Genomic DNA, 14,525 nt, shown 5'->3' on the forward strand with positions numbered 1-14,525 from the left:
TAGAAGTCTGGAACAGAAGTTACAACAGGAATCAAGTAGTCAATGTATTTTCTATGCATCTGAGGAGTCTAATGCTTTGAAGTGTTGTGTGACATAGTTTAACATCTGGATATGTTTAAAATCCCAGTTTTAGAGAATGTTATATTAATTCTTTATCTAAATCCATGATTTTCAATTACAAGTCTGATGCATTAAAATCACATTTTCAGTAGGAGGTAACAGCCTACCTGAACTGTAGGCCACTTAAACTCTGCTGTATGTACAAGCCTGATCGTGCATGTAGGCAGGTGATCCAAAGGGAGTTCACAAATAAAGATTTTAAAAATGTAAGTTCAGACATCTGAGTTTAAAATTATACAAAACATTACAGTTTGAGCCATTCCATTTGTTTCCTTTACACACAATTTTATAAAAACTGATTTTCCAGTTTTGAGAATTGTAAAGCAAAATGCTTGAACTAAAATGCTCAAACTACTTTAAAAAAAAAAAAAAAACTATTTTAGTCCTATAACTGGGCTCCCTAATGCCTATACTAGTGTGCAGAAGTGGCTGCTATGCAAAAAGTACAGGTCCCACTAAGAAACAGAATTACACCTACTTCCACCCCTACCTGTTCTGAGGACTAGGTAAACTAGTCTGTATAAGAATGCTCTCACAGCTGGTATCAGCCAATTAATGTAAAGTGATACAGGCTAAGAGACTTACAGAACTCAAGAGGATCCGTGTCATACTGACTACTACTTCTTTCATATGGCTGACTTGGGACAACAATTATAAGTCCAGTTTAAGGTTAGTCAATCAATCGAATGTTCCTGAGGAAAGGAAATGTATCTCTGCAATGTCACCATCAGATTTGCATAGGGGGCAGAGCGTTGTTACGTGGTCCATACTTTTATCAGGTTTGCCACAGTCACATTCTACAAAACTCCTAATACACCATCTGTGCATCAAGTGACTGCTGCAGAAGCCAAATGGACAGGTGATAAGAGTCAGGTATGTTAGGAATCCAGAAAATTATGAGTACTGAGCAGCAGCTAAGAATACCATATGGGGTGGAACTAGAGTTCTGGGGTGTGCCCTGATAGACCTGGATGACCCCAGTTTTCATAGAAAAATAAGAGTGGAAGATTCAGTCCACCCCCAGTGCTCAAGGCAGTATCATCCCTGTCTAAACCATCACACCCAACACGTCTAATCTGCACTTGAAAAACTTTCAAGGATAGATTCAACGATCTCTTTAAAAAGGTAATCTGTTCCAATACTTAACCACCTGCATATTGAGAAACTTCTTCCTGATACGCAACCTAAATTACCATTGCTACATATTAAGACCGTAATTATTTGTCTTATCCTCCAAGTCCATAGAAAATTGCCCTTTATCATTCTCTTTATTGCCATTTTCAGACATTTGAATACTTATCAATACTTACTGCACCACAGGAAATTATGCACAGAAAAAGTCAAAATTACGCAAAATAAATTACTTTTTTAAAATAAATTAAACTAAATATAACATTATTTGAACCTTCTTTAAAAATATATGCAGGTACTTTGTATGGTTGGGGGGTGGCTGTGGGGCATGTGTGGGGGGATTTGTGGCAAGGTGTAGGGGGTGTGTGTGTTTGTGGAGGGCATGGATATGGCAGTACGTGGGGTTTGTGGATGGCTATGAGGTTTGTGAGTATGGGAGTGTATAGGGTTTTTGAGGGTGTTTGGGTGGGTGTAGGACCTCCAACATCTGCGCCACCCCAAGGGCTACAGCCCCCACCACCAGCAGCTCATGTGGTGGCCCACAGCAGCTATGGCTGCATCCCAGTGGTATGGAGCCAACCCAGTTGAGCTCACTGGTGCTCACCTTCCCACCAGCCTAAGCTAGGTGTGTACCAGCACATGGGGCTTGCAGCACTGCAGGTGGGAACTGCATGCCATCAGGCCAGGCCAGCTTCATGCTTCCATGTGGGGCTTCCAACTAGAGTGCTAGAAGTTCCACATGGAGGCATGGAGCTGGCTGGCCCGGCCCAACGGCACATGGCCAACACCCACCCACAAACTCCACCCCCGCCCCCCACGTCCACCTACAAAACCCCACTCCAAGAAGCAGGAGCTCCCCTCCCCACTTACCAGCTGTCCAGTTACCCACCGCCGCACTTGGTGCCTCCCCATGGGGCTCCCAGCTGGAGTGCCAGAAGCCCTGTGGAAGTGGAGGCACAGAGCCCACTGGGGTTAAATTATGCAATTATGCGCAGTCATGCCTTTTATGCACAAATCTGTATGCATGCATAATTGCATAACTCTCCAGGGTATACCTTGTTGGCAAGAAGGGAAATGGCATACTGGGCTGCATTAGTAGAAGCGCTGCCAGTAGATGAAGGGAAGTGATTATTCCCGTCTATTCGGCACTGGTAAGGCCACATCTATAGTACTGTGTCCAGTTTTGGGCCCCCCACTACAGAGGCATGTGAACAAATTGGAGTCAGTCCAGCAGAGGTTAAACATGGTCAGGGGAGATGGAGAACATGCCTTATAAGGAGAAGCTGAAGGAATTGGGCTTAGTTTGGAGAAGAGAAGACTGAGAAGGGATTTAATAACAGGCTTCAACTAGCTGAAGGGTAGTTTCAAAGAGGTTGGAGCTAGTCCAGGGGTTCCCAAAGTTTTTATGCAGCAGCCCAACAGTCACAGCCAACCGCAGCCAGAATTTCCAGCTGGAAGACAAGTAAGAATACCCGCGCCCCCCCCGGGGGGGGGGGCGCCAAACCCTGCACTGCTGTGGGCCCTGCAAAAGGAGCCATGGCCTCTCCACCTGGCTCTGGCAGTCCATGGTTTGCTGGTCTGCGGCCACTTCCATTCTGGTAGCCAACCGTGCTGCAGACTGGCAGTCAAGGGATTGAGAACCCCTGAGCTAAACAGGTGACAGAACAAGGAGCAATGGTTTCAAATTGCAGCATGGGAAGTTTAGATTAGATATTAGGAAAAACTCTCTCACTTAGAGGGTAGTAACACACCAGAAGAGTTTACCCAGAGAGGTTGTGGAATCTCCATCCGTGGAGGTTTTTACGACCCAGCTAGACAAAGCCTTGGCTGGGATGATCTAGTTGGGGATGGAGCTGCTTTGAGCAGGGGGTTGGACTAAAAAAAAAAAAAAAAAATCACTAGATGATCTCCTGAGGTCCCTTTCAATTCTAATTTTCTATGATTCTATTGGGGCAGAGGGGAAAATTGATGAAGATTTCAGACTAAGTTATCCTAGCTCTTCTAACCTTTTCTTGCAACTCATGTTCCCTAGATCTCCAATCATTTTTGCAGCTTTCCACTAGACTCTCTTGAATTTGCCCATGTCTTTCTTGAAATGCAGGGCCAAAAACTGGATGTAGTACTTCTGTAGTGGGTGAGGCTTCTGCAGTGCTGAAAGGAATGGAAAAATAATTTCCCTTGATAGGCAGACAGTGCTTCTGTTACTATGACCCAGCACTTTTTTGGGAAGGTGGGCAGGGGTGCAGAAATAGCAGTAAGAACACACTGACTTATTCAGCTTGTAGTCCGCTCTAGTCCCCAGGTTTCCCCCTGCCCCCTCAAATAATTTCAGCCTAGCAAGTCATAGTATATGTGCAATTCTCTCCATACAATCTACTGTGCCTGAATGCCAGGGAAAGACAGCCCGCTCACAAGCAAACCCCCGAGTTGTGCTATAGCACCAGGGTGGATAAAATGAATATATATTTTTTAAAATTAAAAATAAATAAATAAATAAATTAGAATTTTTTATTTAATTGTGGTTTTTTATTTTTTAAAGATGCTTTTAAAAAAACATAAAAATAATTATAATTTAAGACATGTTAAAGCTCAAAAATATCATCATGGAACAGAGTATAATTTCTAATTATATACTATTTGAGACAAATTACTCATATCACCATTTTAGAAGTTTTATAAATATGTCCAAACAGGGCATGGACTATATTAGGGGCCTAACATTATGTTCCCAAAGGCTCCTCTATAGATTAGTAAAGATTAAAGAAAACCACTCTACCCAATGGGACGAAGTGCTCAGTTCAGAAGATCCTATTAAGTATCTTTGTGATCCTAAGTAGAGGTGCTCCAATACATTGGTTCCATATTGGATCAGCATCAATATAAGGAATATTAACAGTATGAGCAATCAGCTTTTTTTTTTTTTTGACTGATGTGGCCGATAATGGTCGCTCATAAGTGCCCCGTACCTGCGTGCAGCTTCAGTACAGTACACAGGTGGCCAGGAGCACAGCCCAGCAGCATGGAGAACAGCCGGGTCCAGCTGGTAAGTCTGTTGTGAGAGAAGGGGCATGGAGGACAGTATATCAATGCCCCAGTGGTGAGCGAAGAAGCGGGGCTGGGGCCGGGGCAGGCACTGCATAGCCAGGGCAGGGCCGGGATAGAGCCATGAGCGGCTTGTCCAGAAGGCACAGAGAGTGGATAGCGGCTACAGCCACTGCACGTACCCCAAGGACATGGGAGGCATGTGCCCCCGAATCTGTGTGTGGGGCAAGGGCAGGCTATGGCTAGGGGCAGTGCTTTGGGTTGGTGGCAGCAGCACTGGAAGGGGGCCTATGACAAATGTTGGGGTGGCTGCAGCGCTCTTGCCGCAGGCCTCCTCCCAGCACTGCCACCACCCACCCTGACTGCAGCCCGGTGCAGCCCTGGCCTCAGCAGTAGCCTGCCCTTGCCCCATACGCATATCGAGGGGCACATGCCCCCCATGACCTCCCAGGGTACATGTAGCAGCAGAAGCTGTCCCATCCCTGCACTCCCTGGATGATCTGCTTGCACCTCCACCCCGCACTCCAACCTGGCTGTGTAGCATCTGCCCCTGCCACACTCCCTCCCTCATTGAGGGGGCTTCAATCTGCACCCCCCCCCCCACCATAACCCTTCCCTCCCCCCGGCGCATTCCCCTACAACAGACTTACCAGCTGGACACTGCTGTCCAAGCTGCCCAGCTGTATATTGGCAATTGTATCGGTATCAGCCAATATGGCTTGTTAAAAATCAGCCATTGGTGTCAGTCCCCAAAAATCTCTATTGGTATAACCCGAATGCTTAGGGTTTCAGTGCTCAAACTGTGGATTTGTCTCCAGAAACCCTAGGCAGACAAGGTTCTTTGGGTAGATGTGATATCTTTTATTAGACTAACTAAATAGCTGGGGAAAAAATTGTTATTTGCAAGCTTTCGGGCACAAATGCCCTTCTTCAGGCATAGGAAGAGTTTGTTGTCTCCAGAGATAACATCCTTCTTAACAGCAGTATATGAAGAAGAGAGTTAACAGACCTGACTACCTACCCATCAGCCCTATTGCCTCTTCGCAAGTTAGTGTACACACAGTTAAGCTATTACTTATCTCTAAAAGTTCAAAGTTTCAAGAAATTAAATGAATAAAGTATATCAAACAACCAGACTGCACTTCGTAAGAAACAATGATTAAATCAAGCCTTCCTGACCAGTTATTTAAATTGATTTGATTTAAATTAAATCACCCTGTCACTGGTTTTCAAAGTAGGGTATGCGTACTATCAGGGATACATGGCACTTTGTCAAGGAGTAGTACATTCTTAATTTTTAAAATGGTGTTGAAGCTTCTGATTGGTTGACAAAACTGCCACACACTGACACTGGTGAACATGCAAAGACACATCCAGTATAGAGGGTGTAAACAGTAATATTTTATAGGTAAGAGAGTATGCAGCCAAAATAAAGTCTGAAGAACACTGTGCTATGCAGAGAAGTGATGCAGAGTCTGTCCTATGAGACTGGAGAAAGTCTGATCAACCTCACCTAAAGACAGAGGAACAAGGACTGAGAAATTGAGGTGGATGCACTGCACAGCCAAAGGGCCATGGAAGTTCCAGAGTGTCAACTTGCTTTGAGATATGATTGGCCAGCTACTCAAGATTTCACCAAGGACTGGAGATCCCCTTCAAAACAACATCAAAATTCCCCTATCACAGGTCTGCTACAATACACATTTAAAAGAGTACGGGCAAGTGTTTTTTAGGTAAATCTGATGCAATTACTTCCTAACATAAAATATTTATAACTAATATTTTTAGGTGGCAAGACTACCATCTATCCTACACATTCAATCACTCTCTCTCACTTGGACAACATCTATAAGCTGTCCAACAAATGTGGCGAGCATAAAAAAAAAAAATTGTTCTCCTCTCTTCCCCTGGATTGTAAGTAATAATTTAATTTGACATGCTTATAAAAAGTCTGGGTTATATTTAAAGTATTCTTCTTAACTGTTTGCTGCTTAAAATCTATTTTGTTAGAACCAATTTAAACTTCTGAAAATTCCATGATGATAGTTCTACTTGTAAATGAGTTAGCAAGCTAAACACTATGTTTTATTGGCTTATGAAGTCCCTCAACCATTACGGCACAATTTAGAAAGAACCATAATGATAAACATTTGTGTAAGTAATTTCTAGAAGCAGCTCAGGAAGTAAATGACCATTAGCAATATAGATAACCAGAATATTTCCTGTTCCCTCTCTGAGTCTTTGGAGTATTTCATTTTTTGCTGACTTAAACACGGAAATGCAAGGTAAAGCAGAATGCTTATTACAGTGATAGCAAGACATTAGCATTCACTTCCATCACAGTTTGGGGCATTTTTACTATCCAAATTTATAAAATTTGTTTCATATAAAGGTAGTACACACTTAGTTTTTTAAAAAATGTATGACTTCATTCCCCACCTGTTCTAAATTTAAAAAAAAATAGCAGATATCTTTTAAGTACTTAACATTTTTAACATGTTTTAACTATAAAACAGGTTATTTACTCTTACAAGCAACTACTCTGCATGTACACCAGTTGTTTTTCTACACCCATCATTCTGGACTTTGACCTAATGTGCCCTTCTTTAATCCTTTAAGCAAACAATGGCCAAAAGTAGATTTTTAGGATTCTAAGATTTGCTTCTACAGAAAAGAGGGCCAGCTCTGTGCCATACTATTTAAACTCCAACTACATGCTACAGCTATCCCAACTTCCAGTTTAGATCACTGGTTCTCAACCTTTTTTATACCAGGACCCATCTTATAACCATTAAGGGCCAGTCCCAACCCACAGCTCCCTGGCTCTGCCTCTGCCTGTCACTCACAAGTCACAGCCCCACACTCAGCCTGTTGCCCCCAGGCACCACCCTCCCAGTGTGTGGGGCAAGGGGGCAGTACTGAGGGGCATGCACTCCCCCAGATTTGTAAGCATGGGGCCACAGCCTGATCAGACCAGCATGAGCAGGAGCTGTCCCCTTGACCCAGCAGCTGGGTCCCAGCACAGGCAGGTGACGCAGGGCAGTGAGACTAGTTGCTGCTGCTTCCACTAGCATGAACTCACAGCCATAATACCAGCAGCACAAAGAGTAACAAACAAGGGGGGGGGACACCACACTGCCCTTCTCCTCCTGCCGCCAGTCACTTGCACACTGGGCCACAACTCTAACTCACCACTGTGGCCCAGCTGCCAGCAACTAGTCTTACTACCCCGGCTCCACCCTCCTGCTGGGCCATGGAGGCAGCTCCTGCCCATGCTGGTCCAGCCAAGCTGTAGCCCCATGTCTGCACAAATCTGGCAGGGGCACATCCCACTCCTTCCCCTCCCCCCACACTGCATCACCTGTATTCACCCAACTGACACCTCATCTATGCCCCACAGATTTACTTGCAGGGAGCTGCTTTCCATCCTGCCTGGATGCCACATGCACGTGTGCGTATGCACATACACATGGTGCCTGCTGCGTCTCACTCCTCCCAGCCCCAGGCAGCCCCTTGCAGGCTGGAATGCTGCTAGCCTGCAAAGGGAAACCCACACTTTCCTGAGTTTTTCTGTGATTGTTCACAACCCTTTCAAATATTCTTGTGACCCACTTATGGGTCGTGACCCACGGGTTGAAAAACACTGGCTTAGATGATAGGGTGCCAGCTAACAATTTCTTTCTGTTCTATTTCTCCACTAAAACCACAGAGCAAATTAAAACAGGGTAATGCCATCTAACTCGAAATTACTGCCTGCAGGTTCCTCTTTACTCTGTACCCTTAGAATTTCCCTACTTCAGAGGAGAATGGATACAGCTCACCCCTGACCAGATTCACAGGAGGTGCACAGGAGGTGCAGTGGTGCAGCTGTACCCCACTTTCCACGGTGTAGCTAAGCAGCTCTGATGGTGTAGCTAACCACGGCCTGATTGCCTCAGTCCACAGACACAGAAGCAACAATGAGGGCTTGTTTAAGTCCCCAAAGCAGGTAAGAATCCACCCCTCCCTAAACGCTCCTCTTCCCCTCTGTGCCCACCTCCCCTTCCATCTCCCTCTCAATGCAGGACAGTGCAACTCCACTAACATAGGTATAGGGGGAGCCCTAGAGCTACAGAGTAGCTTCACAGAAAGCCAAGCTCAGTAGCAGCAGCCCAAGGTGTTCTCTCCTACACCAAAAGTAGGCACAGGGAGGGAAAACCCACCTGCTGTCACTGCTGTCCCCAACTAAACCTGGAATCACCATGCAGCCACTGCCTGCAGCTCCCCTGGAGCAGGGCAGGAGGGGTCAGGACAGCAGTGGGCAGGTCACCCCTTCCTGTGCCCAGAAACATTAGAGAAGAGAAAAGGGAGAATGGGAAGGGACTATGTGTCCCTTACTATGTAAGGCAGGCCATGCCAAGACACCTTGGTTTCTCAACTGCTTTAGGGATTTAAAAAAAAAAGAAAAGAAAAGAAAGGTCTCTGGCTCCAGCTCATGCAGTGTGTGGGGGGGGAGGAGGAAGGCGGCAAGAAAGCACGAGGGGCAGCTGGTCTCTATCCCCATCCCCCTTTCAAAATCCTAGATCCATATAAGCACTCACCCCACTGAAGCAGCAGGGAGCAGACTGAAGAGGCAGCAGATGACTAGAATAATAGGCTTTGAAACCACCACCTTCTTCCTGATTCTGAACAGCACCCTGCTCAGCAGCACATTGTAGGCTGAAAGAGGCCCAAAGCCCCATCTCCCCTCAGTTCCAGATCAACTGATTCGGCAGTCTGAAATCCCTGCTACTGCCACTGCTGTACATACAGAGGAAATGCTAAAAGTTCAAGGTGTGTTGGGTGTCATCTAAAAGAGAAAGGGATACTCCTGGGTTATTATTTTGTACCGTTGCAGCAGCAAGGAAATAACCTATCAACCACCAAAAAGCATTCTGAATGTCAAAACAGAATACTTCTAATTGCTTCTCCTAGCCATACAGGATCACAATGCTGCAATAGTTGCCCTAGTCAATGTCACTCTGAAGCTTTAAAGGGTAATAAAAAAAAAGAAAGACATCTAGGAAGGAAAGACACGGGGTGATGGGCACGTGCCCCTGACAGGGCCATCCCTACTGCCGGCAGCTTCTGTGGGTGCTTCCTGTCCCCATCACCCATGCCAGCTTCTGAGGCTGCGCCCCCAGACTCAAGAGGCACTAGTCACCCATGTAGGAAACAATACTAATATAACCTTTGATAAAACGCAAGATTGAGGAGCAGCACTTGATCTGTCATTCCCAGCAAGGCTCATTACAGGCTGTTACAAGAGGCTGAAAATTCAAGGGCTGGGGGATCGACCTCTACCGGGGCAGGGTGATGGTCCCCTTTCATTTCCAACTCGGTAAAACTTAGGGCCGAATCGTCGCGACCTACGAGACTAAACAGCGAGTGCCCTTTGCTTGCTGCTAAGTACGGCGGGGCTGGGGGAGCCAAAGCGGAGCCCGCCGGCCCCTGAAGGAGCCAAGGGGCCGCGCGCGGGGCGGGCGGCAGGAGCGGGGGGAAGTTATCTATCCGGCTGGGGTTGGAAGGCGGCGGCAGCAGCAGCGGGAAGCGGGGCCGAGCCGGCAGCACCCGGCGGTGTCACTTCTGCATTCAGCTATAACCTTCGCCAAACCTTGCCACCCTCCCCCTCCGCCCAGCGCCGGCGAGAGGCTGCGGCCGCGCAGGGCCCGCCCGGGGGGCGCTCTCACAGGCCGGGCCCCGCGTCAATCTGCCCCCGCCCTGCTCCGCCTCCCCGGGCAGCGGCCTCCCGCAGGCCCCTAAAGGACAATGCTGGGGCTGGGGCCGGGACCGGGGTTACGGGGGAAGGTTACGGCGGCGGCCCCGGGGCAGCAGGACGTGCGGGCGCGGCCCAGAGCGCGGGCCCGGCCCGGCCCAGCGCTCCCGGCCCGCGGCGGGACCGCAGCGGCCTCCCCTGACGCAGCGGCGGCGCCTTCCCGGGGTTTACCTGCCGTGGCGGCGGCGGCGGCGGCACGGAGCGGGGCCCTGGGGCCTGCGGGCGGCGGACTCCGTCCCGCTGCGGCCGTCCCCGAGTGAGCGGGCGGGACGGGCCGGAGCCGGGCCCAGCCCTGGGAGGCGTTACGTAAACCGGCGGCGGCGGCGGCGGCTCCAGCGCCACGGGGGGGGGGGGAAGGGAGGGAGGGAGGAGGGGGCCGGCCGCGCCGTCACCCGGCAACAGGACTCAGCGCCCCGGCGGACCGCGCCGGCGGCTCCGCCCCGTATCCCTCCGCCCGCGGGCGGCCCGCGTCCGGCCCGGCCCTTGGCGCAGGCGCAGTGGGGGGTGCTGCTGTGCTGCTCCTGTTCCCCCCGCCCCCCGCCCAGCTCCGCAGCGCTGGCGCGGCCCTGCTGCGGGCTGACGGGAGAGTAGTGTCCTGTGTATGTGGGGAGTCCGCCCTTCCCCCCCGGAGCCAGCTGTTGCCTCGCCACCAAGACAACCAGGGGTCAAACAGGAGACCTGGGGTGTCCTCCCCGTAGGGGTTCTGCACACGAAAGCGGCATAGAAACCGGTTGTTACCTCAGTAGGGGCAAACTGAGACGCTGCCTGGGGCCCCACATTTTTGGGGGGAGGGTGAAGTCTTTGCAAGGAAGTAGCTGTATTTGCAAGTTGACACTTGACTATTTATCTAATTTCCCCCAAAAATATTAAAAAGATCCACGATGTAGCTGTGGTGGGTTAATATTTACCTGAGTACGTACCTCTAAGGGGCCCCAAGTGACTCTTGCCAAGGGCTCCAACAACCCTAAGGTTACACATTTTTAGGCACTATTTCTGTTGCTGGTTCACTTTTTTTTTTTAGGCACAGTAGTCATTTTTTAGACCACTAGTTCTCAAACCTTTTGCACCTTATGTCTCACCTACCTACGGTCAACAAATGCTGATCCCACTGGCTGACAAGTGGGTTGGAGGGAGGTCCTCCAGCAGCTGATCAACGTGCAAAAGTGAAACCAAGAGTCCCACCGTGACACTTCTGGTTTTGCCACTGCAATCCAAGTCCCACCTAGAGGACCTTCATGCTCTGTTTTAGACAATAATTTGTGTGGCTGCACAGTTAGCCCGATAATTGTTTTAGGGGTTTTGTTGCATGTGTGGCTTGTCTTACTTTGCCCCTGTGGCCTGCTCTAAATTTATTGTGCCACATTTATCAGTGAGTTGGGTCGTATAAGTAAAGAGTAGCAGGAGCTGAGGAAAGCTAAAGTGTGAATTTAAATAGGTAGTTGTGCTTATGAAACACTTCATCCCTTTTGAACAGCCTTTGTCTTTCAGAGTCAATGTGACTTTTTCTAACCCCAGTTCAACTTTTGCAACTGGGGGGGTGGGGAAGGGTCTTGTCTATTAGGAATGGTAAGGACTGAGGACTGAGTCTCCTATGCAGTGGAGAAATTAGGCTTCTGAAGTGAGTGAGGTACCCAAAAACCTGCAGTAATTTTTGTGAGCGTCAAGGATTGACAAGCTATATAGACAAGCTTTTGGGTATAAACTGGCTAAGCTATACTATAGCTAGTCCTAGATGAGTAGTTAGCTCCAGCAGGGCTTCTTGTGGCACAGGTATTTAGAGAAAGGTCTATAAAAGACAGAGCTTTAAACATGGTGCCTATAGGATGTAATTCTACTCCAGGCTGAGAAGCTTTTCCATTTATTTACAAATTATGTTGTTGTGTGTTTTTGTGAACTATGATGCTGAGCCAAAAAAATACCCCAAAATGAAACCAAAACGCCACATGTAATCACTATTTTCTGCCGAGTCATTCCACCAGTTTATTTAAACTCTCCATTTCTGTGTTATAGCAAGTGACAGGTGAAGTCAAATTTCTTATTGCTCCTGTCCTCAAGATCTAAACTCCTTTCTGTTTCTATTTGTAAACATTAGTAAAATGTAGGACACTAAGGATTTGTCTGTAAAAAGGTGGCACAAGTTTAACTACATCTGTTTAAAAACAGTCTGGTGAAAGTAGTGCATACTTTTAACACAGATACTCATGTGGGAGTCCTAACTCTTGCTTAATTCCCTAATTTACTGACGCTAAAAAAAACAGTGAGGAGCCCAGGAGTACTTCCAAGCATTCTGGAGAAGAGTCCAGTCAAAGCTTCCAAGCAAATCATGCATGATTATTATTTGAATGTGTGTGTAATCTATGAGTGACATCTCAAGTGAGTGGAGCTTGTTTTGTGGTGAGAGCGTGGAAAAATACAAGTGGCAGTTTGTGGGCTGTTTCCCCCTGCTGTGATCCCTGGCTACAACCACAGTTACAGCCAACCTGGTTTGGGCCTCACTGGAAAACACTGGAGAAACAGCTGGTATATGACCATATGCCATATTGATACTTTTGTGAACTCATTGCCAAACTGACCCACTGGCCAATCCAAGCTGCTTTAAGTGCTACAGAGCAGCTGGTCCCTCTGCATGTGAAGCAGCTAGAGCCCTTCCTCAGAAAATGTAGAGTTGGGATGTGTAAGCATAGGACAGGGTAGCAGTAGTGCTTAATCACTCCATACTCATGGTGAGAAATGAGGATTGCCTTCCTTCCCCCCAGTTCTGTTTGTCTCTCAAACCTAGAAGTGAGATGAAATTCACAGACTTGGGAGGCCATATCAGTTGTAGAGTAGGTTTGTGGGTGAATCCTAAATCAGATGGGTGGGGCTCTTTCAGGTGGTTTATTACTATCAGGAAGCTCTGGGGAGAGGATTTTGTAATGTATGTCTATCAACTGGTGTCTATCAACTGCATTATGAGTGATCTGCATCAGCTGAAAGCTGGGGCTGTGCAAACATTTGTAAAATGTGGAGGAGGAGCTGAGTTAAGTAGGCATGCTTGTGGGGAGCAGAATTATATGATTTGTGGGGAGTGCCAGAATGAATTAGTATTTGATGACAGATGGTCTGTGCTTTTAGCAGAAAGTAGATCTTCAGTGGCAAGCAGAGCTTTGGCAAGTTGCATTTCTGCCCCCTGTTGCAGAGTAAAGGGGAAAAAATTATATTGATGAACATACATGAAAACAAGCATTTGAAATCAAGTTACTTCTGCTTTTGGAGATTATCCATGTGAAAACAAGTTGAATGCTGTATGATTATGGCTTGTGAGTATTTTATTGTAAGCCTCTCATATTACTTCCCTTAGATTGCCCAGTATAAGGTGCCTTAAAAACTCCCATGTATGAGAATCAAAACTTTATTTTCTCTAAATAGGTATCTTAAGCTGTATTACTGAAAGGGCACATCTACATGTTGCCCTATGGTGACATAGCAATGCGCTCTTACCATACAGCCAACCTGGTTTGAATCTACACATGAACACTAGCTACATCACTGTAGCAGCGCACCCCCCCCCCCCCAAGTACAGCAGTGAAATCTAACTGTGTGCCATGCACCCAGTGCAGTAGCTGCCCATGCTATAGCACCATCGCCCCACAGTGACATGTAGATGCACCCAAGCTCGTGATAACCAACATTAGAATGTCCGCTGTTGTTCACACTTCCTACAGCTTCCACACGAAATGCTTGCAAAAAGCAGTCTATCCATTTGGCACCATAAAGATACAATAAAAAAAAATTTCAGAAAAAAATTCTAACTTAAGAGCAAAAAAGATTTCCTCATTTTAGAGATTCCAAATCCAGTTCTATAAACTAAACAAAGAGAGATTGTAAAAGTCAAAATGTATTTAAAGTTTCAAAGCAACTCCAGAAGAGAGTAATTGTCATACGATGTCCAATAAAATACAAAGGATGTGATCATCTAACTAACAGATTTGCAATTATGTAATCATCTTCCTATTGAAACTAGTTTGCATAGTTGTATGATAGTTTGCACAACCTCAGTTTACAATTCTTTACACCAGAGGTACGCTAAGATTTGAACAATGCGTCTCCATCTTGCTGTAAGCACCCAGGCAAAAAGTTTACACCTCAAAGTGAAAACTAGAACACAATAAAATTCAGCTGCATTCAAAAGGCATTCAACCCTTCATACTAGATCAAGTCTTATGCTCTCTTTGAGCACTCTTTCCTTATAACATCACTACACAATAGAAAAGTAAGCAGTATCCATAGCACTACAGTGCAATGCCACCCTGTAATCCTCATCAGGGACTGATAAATTGAAATTAATGAATCACATTGGCTTCAATAGATTCTGCATCAGAATTTAACTGAACTTTATGTTTTCCAGATTTTGCAACAATCATACATCATTAATAGAACTTGACTGTGACAACATAGT

At 46.8% G+C, this 14,525-nt stretch overlaps 1 protein-coding gene across 2 annotated transcripts in view; it reads right to left on the reverse strand.

Annotated features, from left to right (window-relative positions):
- The window catches only part of KIAA0232 (KIAA0232 ortholog), a 135,617-nt gene extending 125,188 nt beyond the window's left edge, over nt 1–10,429 (reverse strand). For both annotated transcript variants that reach the window (XM_090035547.1, XM_090035546.1), the window contains exon 1: nt 10,259–10,429. The gene's annotated coding sequence lies outside the window, so the exon portion shown is untranslated. The remainder of the gene's footprint in view (nt 1–10,258) is intronic.
- Nucleotides 10,430–14,525: the final 4,096 nt, after the last annotated feature.

Source organism: Crocodylus siamensis, chromosome 2 (assembly GCF_052110815.1).
Source record: "Crocodylus siamensis isolate JL-2025a chromosome 2, ASM5211081v1, whole genome shotgun sequence".
Classification (NCBI taxonomy): domain Eukaryota; kingdom Metazoa; phylum Chordata; order Crocodylia; family Crocodylidae; genus Crocodylus; species Crocodylus siamensis.